This window comes from Eumetopias jubatus, unplaced genomic scaffold (assembly GCF_037043125.1).
Source record: "Eumetopias jubatus isolate StellerSeaLion01/CBP00866 unplaced genomic scaffold, mEumJub1_p1.0 scaffold_11, whole genome shotgun sequence".
NCBI lineage: Eukaryota > Metazoa > Chordata > Mammalia > Carnivora > Otariidae > Eumetopias > Eumetopias jubatus.
This window is the reverse complement of record NW_028274817.1, coordinates 125,741,114-125,761,144: the sequence shown is the minus strand read 5'-3', so window position 1 is coordinate 125,761,144 and position 20,031 is coordinate 125,741,114. Positions and strand designations below refer to the sequence as shown.

Genomic DNA, 20,031 nt, shown 5'->3' with positions numbered 1-20,031 from the left:
GGTACCACTCAGGATTCTCCATGTTCAGGCCTCCCCGGTCTTAGCACAGTGCACCCCAAAACATGGCGAAGGGGCTGGTTATGTCCAGGACTCCATCCCTCCTAAAGCTTGGGCACTAATTCCTGACAAATCCCCTACGTGACCACCAAAGCAACCACTTCTTGACCACGTTACCTGCTACCTTCAATGAGCCATCCCCCGTATCAAGATTCTGAAGCCTCTTTCCAAAGGGAACATGGTACCCCCCACCCAGCCCCTTCCAACCCTGGATCCTTTTGTTGGGAATGAATGTAGACCACAGAAATTATCCCTTAGCCCAGCTTTTCCCCCGTATTTTCCTTCTTTGGATTAATAGCAAAATAAATGTATTCTAAACACAAGAGTTACTATTTTTTCTTTCACCCAGTGGAAATTGCACTTGATAGGTGTACGTTTCCAGCTCCATTCATTAGTCCTTCCACCCTGTTCTGGGTTGAGTTGAGAGCCTACTTTGCGTCCTACAGGGCAGGGGGTGTGTTGCCTAAAGGGGCAGCTCAGAAATCAGGCACACGCCCAGTGAAAACAGAGGGCAGTGGTCCTGGGCAGCTATCCAGGGCAGGGCTGGGCGGGGGGAGGGGGGGGTTGGTTGCTTCCTGAACCCTCCAGAGATATGGAGAAACCAGTCCTCATTTAGGAAAATGACCTCAGAAGTGTTCTGGTGTTAAAACCCTAAGAAGAGCTTGCCGTTGCTTTTTCGTCGTGGTGGTTTTAATAGAAACAACACCTTTCACACCTCTCAAAAGCATTTGAGAGGTGTCTCATTCTGCAGAACACACAGAGACTAGACGATGCCAACCTCATGTGAGAAACACCTTCCTGTCCCTGCCCGTCTGCAGGGACAGTGGATTCTCTGTGCTTTCCAAGCACGACCATGCTGGTGAGCATGGCTGCCACAGCTTTGTTAACCATAACGAGACAAAGATCTGGACCGACGCCGTGCAGTTTCAAAAATATTTTATTTTCTGGAATAGCCATAACGTCTCAGCTTTGTCTTTGTTGCCTCCCTCCGTGTGAGGAGGCAGAAGCTATGATGGGACAACACGGAGGGCGCCATACATCACACCTGCGAGACAGAACGATGGTAGCATTTGAGGAGGGTGTATAAAATGCTCACCAGGGTGCATACGGACAGGATGGGGGGAGGGTGGGCGTTGCCGGGTTGCACACTGCCAAGTACATTCATGGAGACGTACACGCCCTGCGTGGCAGGGCCCCCCTGAATTGTCATCGTGTTTCCCTCAGGTTTGAAACAAAGCCGAGGACAAAGAGCTCAAAGTCCTTCGTGGTGGCTGGACTAAGGCAATGCAACTCTTACCACATGATGCCATTGAGAAAGTGCCTGATGCATTGTGGAGAGTCCAAATGTAACTAATGCTAGGTGTGTTTCTAGAATGTTCCATAACTCTCTTATTCCACGTGCACAGTCTCCCGCCTGTGTCTTATGGGGTTATTCATTTCTTCCAGAACACGGTTTCTTCTCCTTGCAACAGACTAAGAAAAATATTTGTCCACAAGGAGGATGGGGTCTTCCTTGTGTCTCTTCCTCAGAGCGTTTGCTCTGCAAACAGGAGAAGGCCAGAAAGCACTGGATTGCTTCCGAGATGACATGGGTCAGGCCCCCATTGTGCCTACCTTATCGGTGGTATAATCTGAAGCTGATTGTCCTCTGGACGTCTCTAGCCGGGAATAAGAGGTGACACTTCCGATGGTCTGCCCTACGGGCGTTGGAGTCCCTGTGAGTTACGACTAGGCACAAGGGGAAGGCTGATGAGAACTTCACGACAGAGTGGGCCAGGCGGGTGGGCAGAGATGGCTGGATGGGACCACAAGGGTGGATGGAGGTTACAGATGTCAGCACTGGTCCCGGAGGAGACACTGCCCATGAGTCCTGACCGCCTGGTAATGGCTTGGCAAGATGAGTGACAGGGGGATGGCCTTCATCCTCATTGATGATCACCCCACCCTTCACCCCCACAGTGCAGCTGGGATGGCATGCTGGCTGGCAGTCTCCAGAAAAGGGCCAAGGAGTGACCTCCAGGGATCCGCCCCTCTACATTGGAGTCCTGGCCTGCTGGTGGCCCACGATGGAGATGTTCTCATAACCTCTCGGCTCATACCTGGAGAACAGGTGAACAAAGGCTCCACAGCCACCAGAGCGCTCTGTCCCTTCAGGGGCCCTTAATAGGTAGAAAAAGAAAGAAAGAAAACATAAGTGTAAGGGGGAAAATAGTGAGCAAACAAACCTAAATGTATTCATTGCTGCTGAGAAGCCACTTCACCCAGCATCCACATCTTGGTTCCTGATACATGCTGAAATCAAAGAAACTGGGGCTCCCTGGAGAAGTAGCTAATTCTAGGACCAGGGCTTGGAAGACACAGATTGTGCCTGGAACATCTTGTAGTCCTAGAAAGCAAGGAGATGCTCAAAAGCCAAAATGTATGGGGACTTGTCAAAGGGATGCAGAAGCCAGCCTGAAAGAGATCCCAATGGCCAACACTGGACCAGTTTGAGAATAACAATGAAATGCCATTGGGTTGTAACCCAACGTGTAAAATAAATAGCCACATGAGTCCATACTGATGTAAATACATCATTGTATATACTGACAGATGAGGGAGAAGAGATCCATGGGTCCCCTGCAAAAGAATTCCAAATAATTTATGTAGGGACTCCACCCTCCGTAAACTGCTATTCCTTAAGTGTGTGCTGCACGTGGTGACATCCTTCCAAAAGGTATGGGAAGAGGGGGAGAGACTGGACCGATAGCACCTCAGCCAAATGACCACGACCAAAACCCATAGTGATAAGTCATGTGGATAGTAGGCACCTTTGATAAAAAGTGCTGAAAATGGCATTTCACCTCTGTGGCCTTCCTCTCAAAAACCCAACCACCCAATCTGTTCGTGGCAAAAACATCAGACCAGTCCCCATAAAAGACATCCTACAAAATGCCTGATCAGTCCTCCTCAAAGCTGTGAAGGTCCTCCAGAACAAGAAACCTGAGAAATTCCTTGAAGAACTGCCCGAGAAGGGTCACAGCCAAGGGGAACCTAAGGAGACATGAGAAGTAAAGAAATATTGTGTCCTGGAAGGGATTCTGGGACAGATCAAGGGCATTAGGGAAGAACTAGTGATATCCAAATAAAGTTTGGAATTTGCCTTAACAAAAATGGCAGAAGGAGGCTTGATGTGGGTCTTCATAAATAAAATTTTCCATTGGTGGATTGTTTCTATTCTGCATATGGCTGAACCAAGTAGAACCAAGATCTGGCCATCTGGGGTGTCTGAAGCTTTAGGAGACATTCCGTGCAGCGTACTGGGGCACTCCGGGTCCCTGCTATTCTCAGGTCACCCCAAAAACCAACTATCCATGAAACAAGCAGATCCTTTGGTCGTGTGTAAACCCAGTCAGGTTGTATGGGCATGTCCCCCAACCAGGAACAGTTCTGGTCAAATAATTCCACATTTAGAAAACAGCCAGATGGTTGATAATGTTCTCTGAGGACACCTGGCCAGGCGGGCAGCTACCTCCACGCTCACCCTCATGGACCACCAGCCCCTCCACTTTTAGCAGAAAGTGGCACAACGTTTTTCCCAGATGGGATGTTCTGAACATGGGGGACCAAGCCAGACCCAGTGCCTGGGGGCCCCTCCTTCTTCCAGGTGGCATTACCTTGGGGGTGATGATGAAGTCTCAGTCACTCCTGGACCTGATCTGCAGAGTACAAGCTACACTGCAGAGCTTCCTGCCCCGGGGCATGCAGTGTGTGTGTGTGTGTGTGTGTGTGTGTGTGTGTGTGTGTGTGTGTGTGTGTGTGTGTATACACTCTTTCTCTACCTGGAACGCACTCAGGAGAACTGTTCCTTTCCCTTCAGGGCTTAGTCGACGGTCATGTCCCCAGAGAAACCTCCCCGCCACTTCCTGCCTTGGTCCTACTTGGGTTCCAACGCCATGTTTCTGTAGCACAGACACTGAGCGTTCTGTCTACCAGGTGTTCCGTGGCATCCTGCCCAGACTTCTGTTCCAGCATGGATCGAAATGTACTGCTGTTATCAAATAACCTTGCCATCTCCCCAACCGGGAATTTACACTCAGAGAGTAGGAGCAACATCTGGGAAGTAGGTCCTGGAATATGGAAGGAGCTCAGAAAGGTTTAACAGACTACTATAGGGTGAATTGATTCCCCCTCAAAAATTCCCATGTTGAAGCCCTAAGCCCCAGGACCTCAGAATTGGACTGTCTCGGGATATGGGTTCTTTAAAGAGAGGATTTGGGTAATACGAGGTCACTGGGCATAGATCCTAATCCAATAGGACCGGAGTCCTTATAAGAAGAGGGGATGACCATACGGACACGCACAGAGGGATGACCACGTGAGGACACGGGGAGAACATGGCGTCTACACGCCCAGGACAGAGGCCTCAGCAGAAACCAGCCTCGGCCCCACCTGGATGGCAGACTTTCAACCTCCGGGACTAGGAACAATAAATGTTTGAGCCCCCTGGTCTGTGGTACTTTAATTATGGTATTCCTAGCAGATTCATGCAATGATTGAGTCGAATAGCATATAAAGCAAAACTCTAGCTCTGCTATCCAATCTGGTAGCCGCTAGCCATGAGACTGTTGGCATTTTAATCAATTAAAATTCAATACAATTATGAAAGCCCGGCCCTCGGTGAGTGTAGCTACCTCCAAGGGCTCGGTAGCCACATGTGGCTCCTGTATCAGACAGAGCGGGTCCAGAGTTTTCTCCCTCCTCATCCATTCTGTTCTTGGTTGGATTCCTCCTCTCTGACCCTGTAGGAAGCACCGTTTGTCTTGTCTACCTTGGCGAACCTGTGGTCCCCTCCCAGCTGTGCCCAGATGGAGGCCCTCGGACGGTTGCACCATCTTGAAGTGATGTTTGTCTTGTTCCCGCTGGGGCTGTGTAAGTGCACACTGTTGTCCATGGGTGGGAGGGAGACCACACTCATGAAGTCCCATCCATGTGTGGGCCACCACTCAGCGCTCACCCCGTCCCCCACAGGCATGGAAACCTCCGCCCCTCGGACTCTGGGAGGCGGGGACAAAGACAAAGCTATTTCTTTTCTTTCTTTTTTTTTTTTTTAAGATTTTATGTATTTGACAGAGAGAGACACAGCGAGAGAGGGAACACAAGCAGGGGGAGTGGGAGACGGAGAAGCAGGCTTCCCGCGGAGCAGGGAGCCCGATGCGCGGCTTGATCCCGGGACCCTCGGATCATGACCGGAGCTGAAGGCAGACGCCCAATAACTGAGCCACCCAGGTGCCCTGACAAAGGTATTTCTTACAACAGTCCAAGGACTCCCACTGAGGAGCCAGGGCTGATCACCACATCACTGCTAGAAGCCATTTTTCTAGGTGTTCTTCTGACTTTTGCTCATTTTTACCCACTTTGAAGTGACTATCTCGTTTCCTGGAAACTTTCCTGGTCAAGGACTGACTCTTCCAACACATCATGATTTGGAACCTGCCACTTTGCCAGAAATAGCATTGTTACAGGATTAATTTGATGGAAGTCCTCAGAATGCGGTATTACATAATGGCCCCCTAAAGACAGGAGGTCCTAATTCCTGGAACCTGTGGATGTTGCCTTACGTAGCAAAGGGGATATGCTACAGATGTAGCGAAGGATGTGAGATGGGGAGGTGATCCTGGGGTGTCTAGGTGGCCCCACTGTCCCAGCCAGGGTCCTTATCAGAGGGAAGCAAGAGCATCAGAGGAAGGAGAGCTCGTGTGGTGATGATCCAAGGAATTCAGCCACCTCCAGAGGCTGGCAGAGGCAGGGAAAGATCCTCTCTTAGAACATCCACAAAGAACCAGGGCTGCCAACAGCTTGATTTCACTGGTGTTTTAGGGTGCTACACTTGTGATAAGAGGTCACGACAACCATGGGAAGCGAACGCAGATGTGACCATATCAGAGCCAGGCCTGGAGCCTGGGGTTGCCTGCACCAGCTGGAACAGCAGAATGGCATCAGGGTGGGCCATGGGAATGACCAAATCTGGTTCATGCCTCTTTTTTATCATTCAGCTGTGTTCTGACCTCTTTGTCTCAAATGCAACATCTCAGAATTGGAGCAGTCTCTCAAATTGGTGCAATATCTTCCTCCTGAGAACATCTGCGTTGCATATGGGCAGGGAGCTCCCTCCAACCCCACCCCACCCACCTGTGGCTGTGCTGATTCCAGTCTGCAAGCCCCAGACCACAGCAGTAACGTGACATGATTTCCCACTGCCCCAAACGCTAGAGCAGGTGGCCCCACCTCCTAATTTCCAGTTCTACCATTTCCTCCCAACTGGGAGTTTCATTGATTTCTTTCCTTGACAAATTTTCTCAATGCATTTTTGCATAGGGACCCATAGTTCTCAGATAACTGTCAGACAAAACTGGATAAGAATGTTTAATGTGTGGGATGCCTGGGTGGCTCAGTCAGTTAAGCGTCTGCCATCGGCTCAGGTCACGATCCCGGGGTCCTAGGATCGAGCCCCGCATCGGGCTCCCTGCTCAGCGGAAAGTCTGCTTCTCCCTCTTGTTCTGTCCCTCCCCCCTGCTCATGCTCTCTTGCTGTCTCAAATAAATAATCTTAAAAAAAAGAATATTTAATGTGATACCCATCCTTTTGACTTACACACAAATTTTATTTTGTTTTTGTCCAAACATGGAAGCGTGCACACACACACACACACACACATGCACACACATGCACGCACACACAAAATCCCTCTGGCTGATAACGATCAGTATTCCTGCAGAGAATGAAACTTTGGTTAGAGATTGCCATCGCACATCTTACTCCTTGAGCCCACTAAATCGCCAGCCAAAAATATACCCCAGGAAATGTCCAATGGGATCAAGAGAGAAGCCATCATTCCGGAATCCAAATGATGACTAAACGGGGCACCCCAGATGATTTCTAGGTTAGTATCTGGACCTCCCTCGTTTTTGCTTTGTTCGCAGAGGCGCGGTTGGCTGAAGTTCCCTCCACTGGGGATGCCGCCAGGAGTGGGGAAATGTAGGCCCCAAAACAGGTCACCCGGCTCAGAGAGAAAGCAGCTTCTCTTTATAGCACGCTGGACTAAATAAAACCGCGAGTCCAGGAGACGCGGCCTAGGGGACTTTTTTATTCCAGGAGAAGAATAATTATTTCCTAAATATAATTCCTTTGGTATAAGACAGCCCCTCCTCATGGCTGTGCACCCTAGAAACACAAGTAAATGACAAAGAAGAGAAAGAACCGCCAGACAGAGGGAAAACCACAAACTGCTAATTCCTGTTTTTCACAATGAGACTTTAGCTTCCCTGGAGCATGAGGATCCATGGTCCTGGCCAACCTGCCTAAAGAAAAAAGCAGGAAATTAAAAGAAAATAAATAAAACCAAAGGAAAGTGTCTAGGGTCGGTCTGTTCTGCAATATGGCAATGTGTATGTTTCTTGAAATCACAGTGCTATGCAAATCTGCGATAAAAACCAAAGAGTTTACAGGGATACGGCATTAGGGTCACAACACCCGAGAAATTTGTCACCGACGTTTGGGGAAAAAGAAATAGGAATCTCAGCGAGGGGTGTCGCGGATTTGCAAGTACTCGGTGCGTAAGAGAGGAGGGAGCACTGCCATGAAGGGGGCCGTGTACCTGGATGCCGTTTGTTTGTGGGGTTGGACATCTGGAGAGTTTCAGCTTGTCACCATGAAGGGGAGGGACAGGTGGTCCAGGACGGACAAAATTTATGATGACAGACGTGGGTGCACACGTGCACATTTGGCTCAGTCCAGCTGGGTGTCGCTGTCCAGGTTCCCTCGCTATTCCTTGCCAATGAACGGCACACGAGCAAACACAAATACTCCAGCATGCTCACCGCCTCTTTCCTGACTGCTCAGAGGCAACCTTGTATGTTGGCTTGTTAGCATTCCGTTCCCCAATCTACACTCCGTACCCCATTTGAAACACTTGCTTCGGGAAGGATACATTTGTTTTGGGAAGGGTTCATTGTTGCATTTCTACCTGCCTGCCTCTACCACCTTATTCAGTCGACCCTCTTGTTTTTTCTTGTTGTTGTTGTTGTCTTGGAATTTTTTGCTGACAGGTGATGACATCTGACTTTCCTGTTGTTGTCATCCCCGCGAGACTCACTCTATGGGTGTCAAAATGGTAAATGGTGAGATATTAGGCGATGAAGTCATTTAGTTGTCACGGTGGTTGTATTCGCATGCCCCAAGCGTGGTGGTAACGTAGGAAGAGTGACATGCCTGTGCGCTGTGTGCGGACCATCACGCGTTGGGAGACGTCAACGATGGGCTTCCACTTGATGGCCTCTGTGCATTTCTTCTGATGGAGCTCCATGATTGTCTCTGGGGATGGTCTACCTATGGCGCCCATCACTGTGTTTGTGCAAACACCACCGCTCCTATGGGTGTACTTACCTGGTACAGTGGGTCCCACGGAGGCGAAGGTGGATGGAACACAAGGTTTAGTCTGCTCAGATGGTGAGTGGTGCACAATGGTGTACAAAGAAACACTGCAGACCCCTGGCAGCCTGGCCTCCAGACACCATAGGACACAGCTCCTTAACGTGGGAGGTTGGGCTGGGGTTTCACCCACGCACAGGAAAACTTGACAACTCACCCCAGGGCGTGTGTAAGAATCATGGGAAACAGGCTTCATCCCACAGGAGGTGCTCAATGCATGCCCGGTCCTTGCTCCCAGGCCCCACAACTCCTACTTGCAGGAACATGTGAATGGAGCATTTACGAAACAAGTGTACTTGACCTTTCCCTCCCGGGCCACCTGCAGATTCAAAAGAGCATTAACGTTTCACGGTATTTCTGGAACTCTTTTGGAACGGCCTCCAAGCCCTGCCTAGACCTTCCCTTACGCTCACACACATTGGAGCTTAAAAGCCACATTTATCAAATTGGCTTCCAAACTCATTCCCCTGGCCCTGGCTTGGCTCCGAAGGAGGCTTCGGTTTCTGCAGAGCTCCTGGCCTCCGCCTGCAGGGAAGCACACACGCCCGTGCATGGGGACTCACAGCAAGGCTGGCGTGGCTTGAAAGATGCCACCGCACCTTTCAGAGAGGGGAGCCACATGGTGTGGGCATGTCCCTGCTGGGGACAGAAGGCCCCCTCTCTGGAAGTCTCCTCTGGAAGAAGCCAGCAGCTCCTGGTGACGGCACGGTGTCAGAAGGTCCCATAGCTGCCTTATTACCTGCTGTTGGGTGTTGCTAGACCAAACGTGGGGTGGGGGGCTTACAGGAGCATGATCTTTTTGGAACGGGAATGACTCATGAGGCACACAAGGTGTGTGGCTCATTGCACGGGATTGTTCTGCTCCCCGGACTCTTGTTGGATTCCCATCCCCGCCTGGGGGGTTGCTGACTGGCTGGCTCTGGGGACATGGGGATGGGGAAGACAGGCAGCTGCGTGTTTCTGCACCTCACCTGCCTCCCGTGCCCTGCAGCCCCCTTCCAGGCTCAGACCCACATCCACGTTCTGTTGCACGCTCTCAAGAGCTTGACACAGAGGAGCACCTTGGAGCTGCGACACGGACTGGCTCTTCTCCCCTGCCAAGCACCTTCGAGCTCTCCGCGACCTTTCTGCCTGCCCACATTTGTTAGAGGCATCTGCAATGCAGCCCAGCTTGAACGTGAACATCTGTGACGTGGGGCTCGGCACAGGAAGACACAGGAGGATCTTGCCACAGTGAGAGGTCGCCGGGAATCATCTGACAGGGTGGCATTTCTTGCTTAAACCGAACATAGGTTTGGAAGCAAGGATCAGATTGCCTACCTATTCTTTTTCCCCCTCACTTAGCTTGAATTTTAAAACGTTCACTTCTGTCAGAGAAGCCTGCCTATCAGGGACGCGTGGTTCTCGTACGTGGACTAGTGGTCTCTTCCTCAATTACAACTTTGAGGAAGTTTGCTCTCATCCGATGGATGACCAGCCTCTTTGTAAATGTCGCCCACATCCCCCTGGTCCTGGGTTCTGGGTATTCTGCTTTCTCTCATCTGATATTTGTAAGCAGATCAAATATACTTATTTCTACTGATTATTCTTCCAAAGAAGCTGAGGATCCCAGGTCGCTGCTCTTTCCCCGTTGGAGACCCTCCAGTTTGGGAAGGATGCAGGAGAGACACATGACCCTCCAGTTTGGGGAAGGGTCCCTAAACTATACAGGATCCAAAGCCTGATTCGCTCGGGGCTCATACACATATCCTGTTTCAAATACATGAAGTATTTGTGGTTTTTTTCCTTGAACCAGAAACATGACCACCAGCTTCCAAAACACGGGCACACTCTTAAATTCATTTCCCTCCCCATTTGCATGCCGGTTATCCATATTAGTGAAGAAATAGGTCTAAAGTTGTTTATTTTTTTCCCACTGAAACCTGTGTGTGCACTACCTAGAAATATACAGTAGTTATTTCGTAATCCATAAAAAAACTTAAAAGAAATATGATTGCTAAACCCAAATGAGCAGCTGAAAATAGAAATGGACTTGAAAACTTTTTTGGAAAGGCAATGGATGTGAGATTTTATTTACACACACACACACACACACACACACACACACACTCACACACACCCCACAAGTGCGTGCGTGTGGGTCAAGAGCCCAGAGACGATCGAGGATTGATTTTCTTGTGCTCTTGGGAAAGTCATACAACCTTTCTTCTGTGGTCTCACATTTCCCCTCCGTATAATTGGGATAATAATTATATTCATGTTGCTGCAAGGACAACGAAATGCAATGTAAACCCCATCCTTTTAACCCTGTGTCTTGTACTTAGTCCCTCACTCTGAACTATGAGATATAATTGTTACTTATAGGAAACTGTGCTTTCTGGTTTTTGGTTTTCGTTTTGTTCTGTTTTTGTTTTGGCAGTGGTGCAATCCACTCAGTATCTGGTTGCCCATAGAAAATGAGGAAGGTGAGACATTGTACTGATATTTCTGTCTTGAGACACCGTTTCCGGCTTTTTTCCAGATCATCCTTCTTCTACTTTGATTCAGGGTTCATGTTACGGGACTCGAGACTGATTTTTAAGGGATGTTGAGGGTTTTGATATGGATGCACTTTCCCTGTTTTTTGTTCTTTTTTGTTTGTTTGTTTGGTTGGTTGGTTGGTTTTGTTTTAGGTGTGAGATCCCCAAATGGTCAGCATGATCTAGAGGCTCACCGGGAGAGCCGAAGGATGAGAATGTCCCCTGACGGACATGATAGGGAGCCGGGCATTCACTTAACAGAAGCAGAGAAAGGTCTTACGTGAGCAAGACATGCACCCCATCTCCAGCCCGAAGCTGCCAGTGGGAATCTGTCATTTTGACCAGGGACGACTCTGCAAGTCCCAGCTGTGTGACCTTGGGCAAGAAACCACCTCCACCTGCCTTGGTTTCTGCACCTGACATGGGGAATGTTTGCGATGCCCTGGCCTCTTCCCCGGGACAGTGACAATGATCCAGAGGGACACCATCTGGGATGGGCTTCTGCAGATCCCAAAGGGGCTCTGTGAACGTGGGTGATTCTGATGCATTTTGCCTATGGGGTTCTGGTGCTATGGTGGGCAACTTGGGGTCTGTGTATGGTGGGGATTCCTGTCCCCTAGGAAGGGTGTCCTTTACCCTGTGTGCCTTGCAGTTTGAATTCTGGAATCCTATGTGGCGTTCTCAGAACCTGTCAGTGCAGGTGGTCGTGACTATTAGGCAGGGATATTTCCCTTAATCGTCCACGGCTCCCCTATGCTTATGGCGAGCCCCTAATCGACGGGGAGGCATTCTCTGGCAAACTGAATAAACACTGCTCTGTATCACCCCGATTGAAAGCATCAACTTTAGAGCATCAGCTACTCTGTGTGTAGTAGGGTTCACATAATTAGCTGTGTGGACCGACCACCTGGCCACATGGAAAAATCCTGGCTGGTGTCAGTTATGTAATTTTCATCTATTTTAATTGTCACTGTGTTTTCATGTCCCTCCTGGTAGTGACCAACCTCCCTCCTCCCCCAACCCCCTCCACTGGCAACTTCCTCCAGGGAGGCTCACCCCAGAGCCACGCATCTGATGTTGGTGCCTGTCTCCCGTTTCCCGACTGCTGAGCCCACAGGGTATGTGTTTGGTATAATTTTGGATCCTGATTCACGTGCTGTGTGTGGGATGCAGACGTGTGGAGCTCCACTGGCCTTTCCTCCTCGGTGGGAATCATGCCAGGGCCCCACATTCTGGAATGTGGTCGCCAAGCTCCTAGGCTGTGCCTGCTAAGCTCGTTGCACCTGGTACCTGAGGCACCGTGTTGCCTCCAAAATCCATCACAGATACTCTGTCCGTTCTGGTACCTCGGGGTTGTTTGGGACTGAGCTGGTCTTTGGGAATTCGAGCTGGAGGTGTGTATGTGTCTGTGTATGGGGGGGGACCTTGGGGAGATACTGGGTTCTGGGCAGGGCCTTCTAAAGATACACACTGTATATATCACAGGAGGCTCTATCTGGTCAGCTCCGCAGAATCCCTTAGGAAAACATTTCCACCAGTGACATGGTCGGGGGGAGGTCTCTGCAAGCCTTTTTGCATTCCCTCAAATACTGTTCCTTATCTTGAAAATGGGCCTCCCATCATCTGGTCCTCCTCATCCCCACACACTGGATCCTGGAAACATGCCTTCCCCTGTTGCTAGACCCCTCGGCGTCTCCACGCCAGCATTAACTACAGGAGGAAAACCACACTGGCGCCCGCCCTAATCCCCCCCCCCACACACACACACATACCCCCTAGCCACCCCAAACACACCGTATCTGACCGTCTGGTCCCCCTTGGGCTTCCGAAGAAGGTTCCCGGGGACAAGAAGTCGCTCTGCGTTTTCCGTCTCCTTAACCCTCCAGTGGCTGGAAGTCGTGGTTAGGAAGAGACTAAGGAGAGTGCATGACACAAAGCAGGATTTGGCAAGCCCCGAGCCCCTGGGTGGGGTGGTAGGGGGACAGCTCCCATAGGAGAGCCCGGACCCACATCCCCGGCTTGCCCTGATTACCCAGGAAGACATCCCTGTCTCTGCAGACGCATAAATTGGCAGCCTGTTTTAAACTGGGTGTTTTTCCTCACAGGTTGTGTTTGCAGACCAGCCTTCAAAGGGAGGCATTTTTCTCGCTAACGAGCTATTTATTTAAGTCACAAACTTGCTCCGGCGCACTTGGTGGAGGGTAAAAGCTTCCTTTTTGTCCCATCTGTCGCTCTCCTCCCGGGCAGGGGTGCGGGGACTGGAAAGCGAGCCCCCTTCCTGAGCTTTCGACTCCCTCCCGGGCCCCCCCCCTCCGGGGCCGTGTGAGCAGGGCGCACCCACCTTCCGACCTGTTTTCAGTTTTGTTTGCAATTGCTCCTCGGAGGTGCCCCTCAGCGGCGGCGGCTGGCGATCGCGGGCCCCCCCCGAGTCTGGCCGCTCCGCGGTGCGGGGCTGCCTGGGGGTGCGGACCTGAGCGCCCGGGTCCCCGCGCCCTCGGACGAGGCCCCTGGGAGCGGGCAGCGCGCGGCACGCCCCGGGCCCCCCGCGAGCCCGCCTCCACGCGGCGCAGGTGGCGCCCCGAGGCTGGCGCGCCCAGCGTCCTCGGACCCCAAGCGCGGGCGGGACCCGCCGGGAAGGGCCCCCCGGAGCCCCGCGGGGAGTCCGGGCGCAGCGCCCACCCGGGGACGGTCCCGCGCCCGCACCCCGCGCCCTGGCGAAGTTGCGGCTCCCCGCCCGCGTGCACTCACCCGCTCTCCGCGCTCGGTCCCTGAAGGTCACGGCCCGGCGGCGGCGGCGGCGGGCGCGCGGCGGGGCCCGGGGTGGGGGGCGCGCGGCCCCCATGCTCGGCGCGGCGGCCCTCGGGGCGGGGCGCCCTCAGCGCCGCGGGGCCCGGGCGCCGCGGGGCTCAGATCCCGTGGTCGCAGTCCACATCGCGGCAGATGTACCAGAGGATCACGTACAGGATGAGCAGGATGGCGAAGATGAACAGGGCCACCAAGATCGCCTTGGTCACCGGCGAGATGAGCGACTGCATGGCCCCGGCGGGGCGCGCGGGCGGGCGGGGGGCGCGCGGGGGCGCGGGGCGCGGCGCTCACGACCCCCGAGCGCGCCCGGAGCCCCGCGCCGGCCCCGCGCCGCATCCGCAGTGCTCCGTGCCGGGGACGGGCGCCCGCGCTCGGTCGCGCTGCTGGCTCACCGGGCCCGGCGGCCGCGGGGCTGGGCGGGCGGCGCGGGGGGCGCGGGCGGCGGGCGGGCGGGGGCGGCGGCCATGGGCGAGGACGCGGACGCGGGCGGGGAGCGGGAGGCGGCGCGCCCGCCAAGTCCCCGCGAACTTGGGCGGCGGCGAGGCGGCGGGCGCGCGGTGACAGGTGCAAGCCCGGCCCCGCGGGGAGCAGCGCGCGGCCGAACGCGGGCGGCGGGGGGCGCGGGGGCGAGCGCGGAGGGGTGTGTGTGTGTGTGTGTGTGTGTGTGTGTGTGTGCGCTGCGGCTAGGGGCTCCTGCGCGCGACCCGTGCGCCCCGCGCTGCCCCGAGCCCCGGCTCCATGGCAGCCTTGAGGTGGCTCCCGGGACCCTCTCCCCGCGCCAGCCCTCCGAGGGGGCCCCTTCTTTCCTCTTTCCGGAGCCCCCTCCCCCTCGCGCCGTGGCGGGCGCGCTGTGCTTGTCATTACAGACGAATGGCGGGGTTGGGGGGGGGTGCTGGTGGCAAGGCGCACCTCTTCCTTCTCTTTCCTGGGCAGGGGGCTGTGGGGTTGCATCCCAGTAACTGCTCGCTGCCGCCCCCGGATAGGAGAGGCTGTGAGGGGCGTGGGGCCCAGGAGCAGGGGGAGTTCAGACCCAGACGCAGGGCTTACATAAGGGGAAGGGGGTTCCCTGTTCTGTGATGAATAGATGAACAGCCTGGGGGCGGGGAGGACTTCCAGCAACGGGGATCCAGGCTCCTGAGGCTCACAGGAGGCCCCCTCCCCATCCACACACACACAGGTGTTTCCCACCCTCCCGTCCTGGGCCCTGGAGATGAGAGCAGGGACCTTACCCCAGCTGTCTCTCTCTCTCTCTCTCTTTCACACACACACACACACACACACACACACACACACACACACACCTGTCCTGCGGTCTGGGCTGCATTTAGGGCTGACGCCTGGTGGGCACTGTACCAGGGCAGTGGGTAGACAGAGGCAGCTGAGGCAGCCCCTAAAAGAGGCTTATGCAGATGTCCTGGGCCAAAGAGCGGGTACCCACCCACCCAGCTGGGCAGCCGGAAGATTCTGCACCGTCTGGGATGCGGATGCGGGGAGCTGGGGATGCAGGATGCGGGGCCCCGGGGAGGAATCCATGCACACAAGCAGCAGAAGAACCCCGGTGCGGTAGGTAGGACTCGGAGTTCAGGCCCAGGGTGCTCTGAGTCCTGCACCACCTCCTGCGCCCAACCCCGGTGACCGGGGACTGGTCCTCCCTGCTTGGCAGAAGTTGTCACATGCGTCTGGTGGGCAGTGGCCAGAGAGAGCCTGCAGACATGCAGGCGCCGACCCCATCCCTGATTCCCCCGGAAGGCGGGAGGGGCCAGGGGTTGTAGCCTCTTTGTCTGAGCCCCGGACTGCCTACAGGTACCGACCGGCATCATCCCCGACCTGCAGAGCCTTGCACAAAGAGGACGTGACAGGACCCAGGGGCAAATGACACCCCCTCATACTGCAGCGGAGTGGGGATGCAGGAGAAGGTGCCCTGATACTGGGGGAGTGGGGACTGCGCTGGTGCGGCGTGCGGAGGAATACATCAGCAGTGGGCTCCACACCGGCCCTGGAGTCCGGCTCCCTATCCTGCTGGCCGATGCATGCACTCCAGCAGCTGCTCTCTGCCCAGGATGGCATAGGAAAGAGGGTGCCCCCTTCCCGTTAGGGGCAAAGAGGGAGCCCCCCACCTCCCCCATCCGCGGCTCTCAGCAGCCAGGACGGCCGAAGCAAGGTCTTCTCTTTGGCCCTGTGGTCTGTGGAGGGGGACGCAGGAAGGAACGGGTGGTGAAGGAAGGTCCTTGCAAATGTGGTGAGGCAGCAGTAAGACTTCTAGTTAAGGGGGTTTTGATACCATATATAAATATCTATAGATGCATGTCCAGGGAACTGTTGGTGTCAGCCGTGAAGTGTGGGATTCAAAGCCACACCGTGCGTTTTCCCAGAGCTCCAGCTTCTCACTCTGAAAACCACCTGCATGAGCAGCCTGTAGCTGCTCACCGGTTGAAAGAAGAAGGATCATTGAGTGTATATACTCCTTGCATTGCTCTCTTGCACACACACAGTTCCTATTGCTCAGGGGGTACGCTAAGGGAGGAGACCCTGAGTTCCTGACGTTGTGCCTGGAACTTGGTCTGCAGACTCTACAAGACACCCACCACGACGGAGCCCAGAGCGAGAAAGGACATGCGGGTGGGAAGGTGGAGACGGGTGCCCGAGGAAATGCATGGCAATTGCTTGCTCACCCAGGGCTGTGTGCTTCTTCACGTAAAAGGATGAACTCCACTCATGGACCAGATCCTGGCCCCTTAAATGCACAACGCGGGTCAGCCACCCTCGGGTCCAGCCTGCTCCGTGCCACCTTCTTCCCAATGAATTCACGCACCCAGGCCTCCTTTGGGCTCAGCCGCTGAGTTATGCTGCACTTGGATACACGCTTGCTTTTTTTCTGCGTCCGTCAGCTCCTTCCTGAACCCCGTCCTGCAGGAAGGCAGCATTTCAGGGAAATTGGCTCTCCCTGCCGTGAATTACTCTGGAATCAGATAAATGCTCCGTTCGTAAAGCAGGACTCAGGAGCCACCAGAAACTCTCTCTATGTGCGGCTTGATGGTCTTCTCTGCATGCTGCAGGCCTCCAGACGGGGACAGGGGCTCTGTTGATCCCACTCTGAGGGGTGAGGGTTTCCCCTCGTTAGCCTGAGCACCTCTTACCCCTAAGTATGTAAATCCCCCTGAAAATCCAGGGCAGACCCTGCAGGGTAACGTGAACATTGCAAAGTACGCGTAGGTGAGATGCGCGTGCTGCCATCCTGCTTTGGAAATGTTCCTGAAACTATAGGTCATGACCAATTAGGGGATTGTAGAGTCGATTCAGTCAACGCGACGAGATTTTGTTTTTTTAATCCAGTGGATTTTAAAAGAGCAAGCAGAAGGGGCTACGTGCGGCGAGCCTTCGGAAATCAGAGGTGTTTGCAGAACCCCATGTAGCAGCTGAGGCATCAAGAGGTGTAGACATTCAGGGATGGAGGGGCGGGGGAGGCAGCCATTCATTTTCCTTCGGGTGCAAGGGAACCGAGAGATGTCCTTGATCAAGCAAAGTGATCAAAGAACGTTGTGTCTTTATGTGAGAGAGGAGAGCAGGCCACAGCCGAACGGGTAGGAGTTTGTCTTACAGCACAGGTGCATTTTGAAACTCACGGGCAAGGAGATCCCTGGGTTTGGGGCGGGCAGGCTGGGGCAGGGGAGGTCCCCCAGGGTCCAAACTCTCTGGCATGACCCGGGAAGGAACGAAAGGATGTCTTCGTTTGTGACTGGCCGTGCACACACTGGCCGTGGGACCAGCCAGCGTGTGGTGCAGACCTCAGGCCAATGGCGATCTCCGCGTCACTGCGTGTGTTTTCCTGATTGTCTTACTAGTCTTGGGGTGAATCCTGGAGGAAGTTGGGTCAGGTCCAGCGTTTTATATAGCAGCTTGGACATCTTTCCCGAGCATTTTTGGACACTCTTGCTTGCCTCAATTGCCTCAAGTAATCCAATAATAATTGCTTCTCCCGGAGGCTCCCTTTGAACACGAGAAAACGTGTATTTTTTTTTCTTTTTTAATCATAGGAAACATGCCCAAATTCTGCACGATGCCAATCGCATTTTGGAGAGGGGCTGATTTGGGGGCCTTGTCTCGGGGGGTCTGCACGCCTTGTCGGCCAACGTTCAGCATCCTTGAGATTTGGGGAGGGGGTGGTTCCAGCTCTTGGCTCCACAGTTCATTTCCAAAACACAGGATTTGTAAACCACTGGTTTGTATCCTAATCTGTGGCTGGCCAGCATCTCTTTAAGTGTTATCTGAGCGTGTTGGGGTCAGGGGATGTAAGGATATTGAAATTAGGGTTATTGGGATGGCTGCGTTGTCCCCAGACACCCACTCATGATACTCAGTCCATAGGAATGGGAGTAATGACAGAGCTGTTTCCAGCTTCAAACTTCAGTGCATTTTTTGAAAAATGTTATCCCAGCAGCAATGGGTTGGCGATGTACCATAAGAACCACAGGAAAGGAAATATTTTATTTTTTTACAAAAAATAAACAGAGAGGTGGTAGGTCCACTGTGGCTTTAGGATCATGAATAAGACCCAAACAGCCGAGACCAAATGCTCCCCAAAGTGATATTTCAACAATGCTGGCCCCAAGACGCTGCTTAGGTAACCCACACTGTCTATGTGGGTCTGTCTTTATTGTAAACTCAGTTTTCATTTTCATGTAGCTCATAGCGGGGGGGGGGGGGCAGGAATCTGGAAATTGACAGAGCTGGGAAAAATGTGCAAAGCCTGGCCATGCGTCGTATTAAGATTCCAAGGTTTTGAAATTAGGCTAGCATCTCTCTCTCTCTCTCTTTTTCTTGCAATGTTTTGTTAAAGAGCCATGGGGATCTTTTTGGATGCGGCAGGTTCTTGAAATGTGCCTTGAAAATAAGTTAGTATTTGTCCATGTCTTGGATGTGAGGGGCCTTTCTGCTTTGGGAAGAATGAGTTATTCTGACCTATTTCTTTATGCCACTTTCGGAATCCACAGAACATGGTGATTGCATTAAATCTAGGGAAGATGCACCCTGACCATCGACTCATTTGTCTGAGCACCTGGTTGAGTGTGATGCTTAGACGTCAGGCATCCTAATGTGGCTGGCTGGATTTATTGTCTCCATGCTTTTTCTAAAAATTAATTTATTTGTTTCTTTGAGAGAGAGAGAGGAGGAGGAAGAGCAGAGGAAGAGGGACAGGCAGACTCCACGCCTCATGACCTGAGCTGCAATCGAGAGGTAGATGCCCAATGGGCTGAGCCAGCCAGGCGCCCCTGTCTCCATACTTAAGATGTGTATATGGTATAGGTAATAATCAATCCCATTCCATGCACCAGGATGCTGTGTGCAGAGTGGAGGGGGGATCTGTTACCGTGTGCATACAGATCGGTAGCTTCTCGATGAACATCTCCAACGCTCTCCGATTGTGACATGTCAGGAATGGGTGTTGATCCATATTTTATGGCGTTGCCCATAGGCAGATGGGGATTCTTGCTTCCCACCGAGTGGGGGGTTGGGAGACACGGACAGTCGGTTTCAGAGTCATTGCAGGAATGAGGGGAGAGAGGGCCGACCGCCATGCCTATGAGGCATCACGTTGCTTTCTGAAATGATTATGTAGGAAACTGTAATATGGCACCCATATCCATATATTGTAACAGTAATATGATTGATACTGGAAATCAGGGGAAATCCTGCAAATAGAGAGCATTATCCCACCTACTTGCCCCAGGGGTAGCTTGTATAAAAACGACACGTGCGGTAAGCAAAGTAAAAGGTGCCCACGTTTTTGCCAAGCTCCCTGCCCCCGCCCTTCCAGAGAAACCAGGGCCACCCAGGTGAGCCAAAAGGTCTACCTTGTGGTTTTGTCAATCGGGCGTTGAACAAGCAAGTTTCCATTCTCTGCAAACATCACATGCCTTGATGTAGGAATCCCCACGTGGTCAACATCCCCGAGCACCAGAAAAGATACAAGGGAAGATGGAAGGTGTGCCAATAGGCGGGAAATGAGGGTCTGGGGGATTTGGGAGTAGAAGCAGATATTATGCCTCAATCAGTTGCCCTTTCGTGGTGTTTTGTGTGTGTTAAAATATTTCCCATAAAGCTGATCCCTTTGAGGTAGGCGGTATTCTCTCCCTTCTCCAGTTAGAGAGCTTGGGTCGGGGGGGGGGGGTGTTAAGGACAA

The 20,031-nt window shown here is 53.1% G+C and overlaps 1 long non-coding RNA gene across 1 annotated transcript; it reads right to left on the bottom strand.

Moving 5' to 3' along the window:
* Positions 1–976: 976 nt before the first annotated feature.
* On the bottom strand, positions 977–13,873 carry LOC114218115 (uncharacterized). The gene is made up of 2 exons (XR_003611122.2): positions 13,794–13,873; positions 977–2,216 (listed from the first exon to the last, which is right to left on the bottom strand). It is a non-coding gene; the product is annotated as an uncharacterized LOC114218115 (long non-coding RNA).
* Between the last annotated feature and the right edge of the window lie 6,158 nt (positions 13,874–20,031).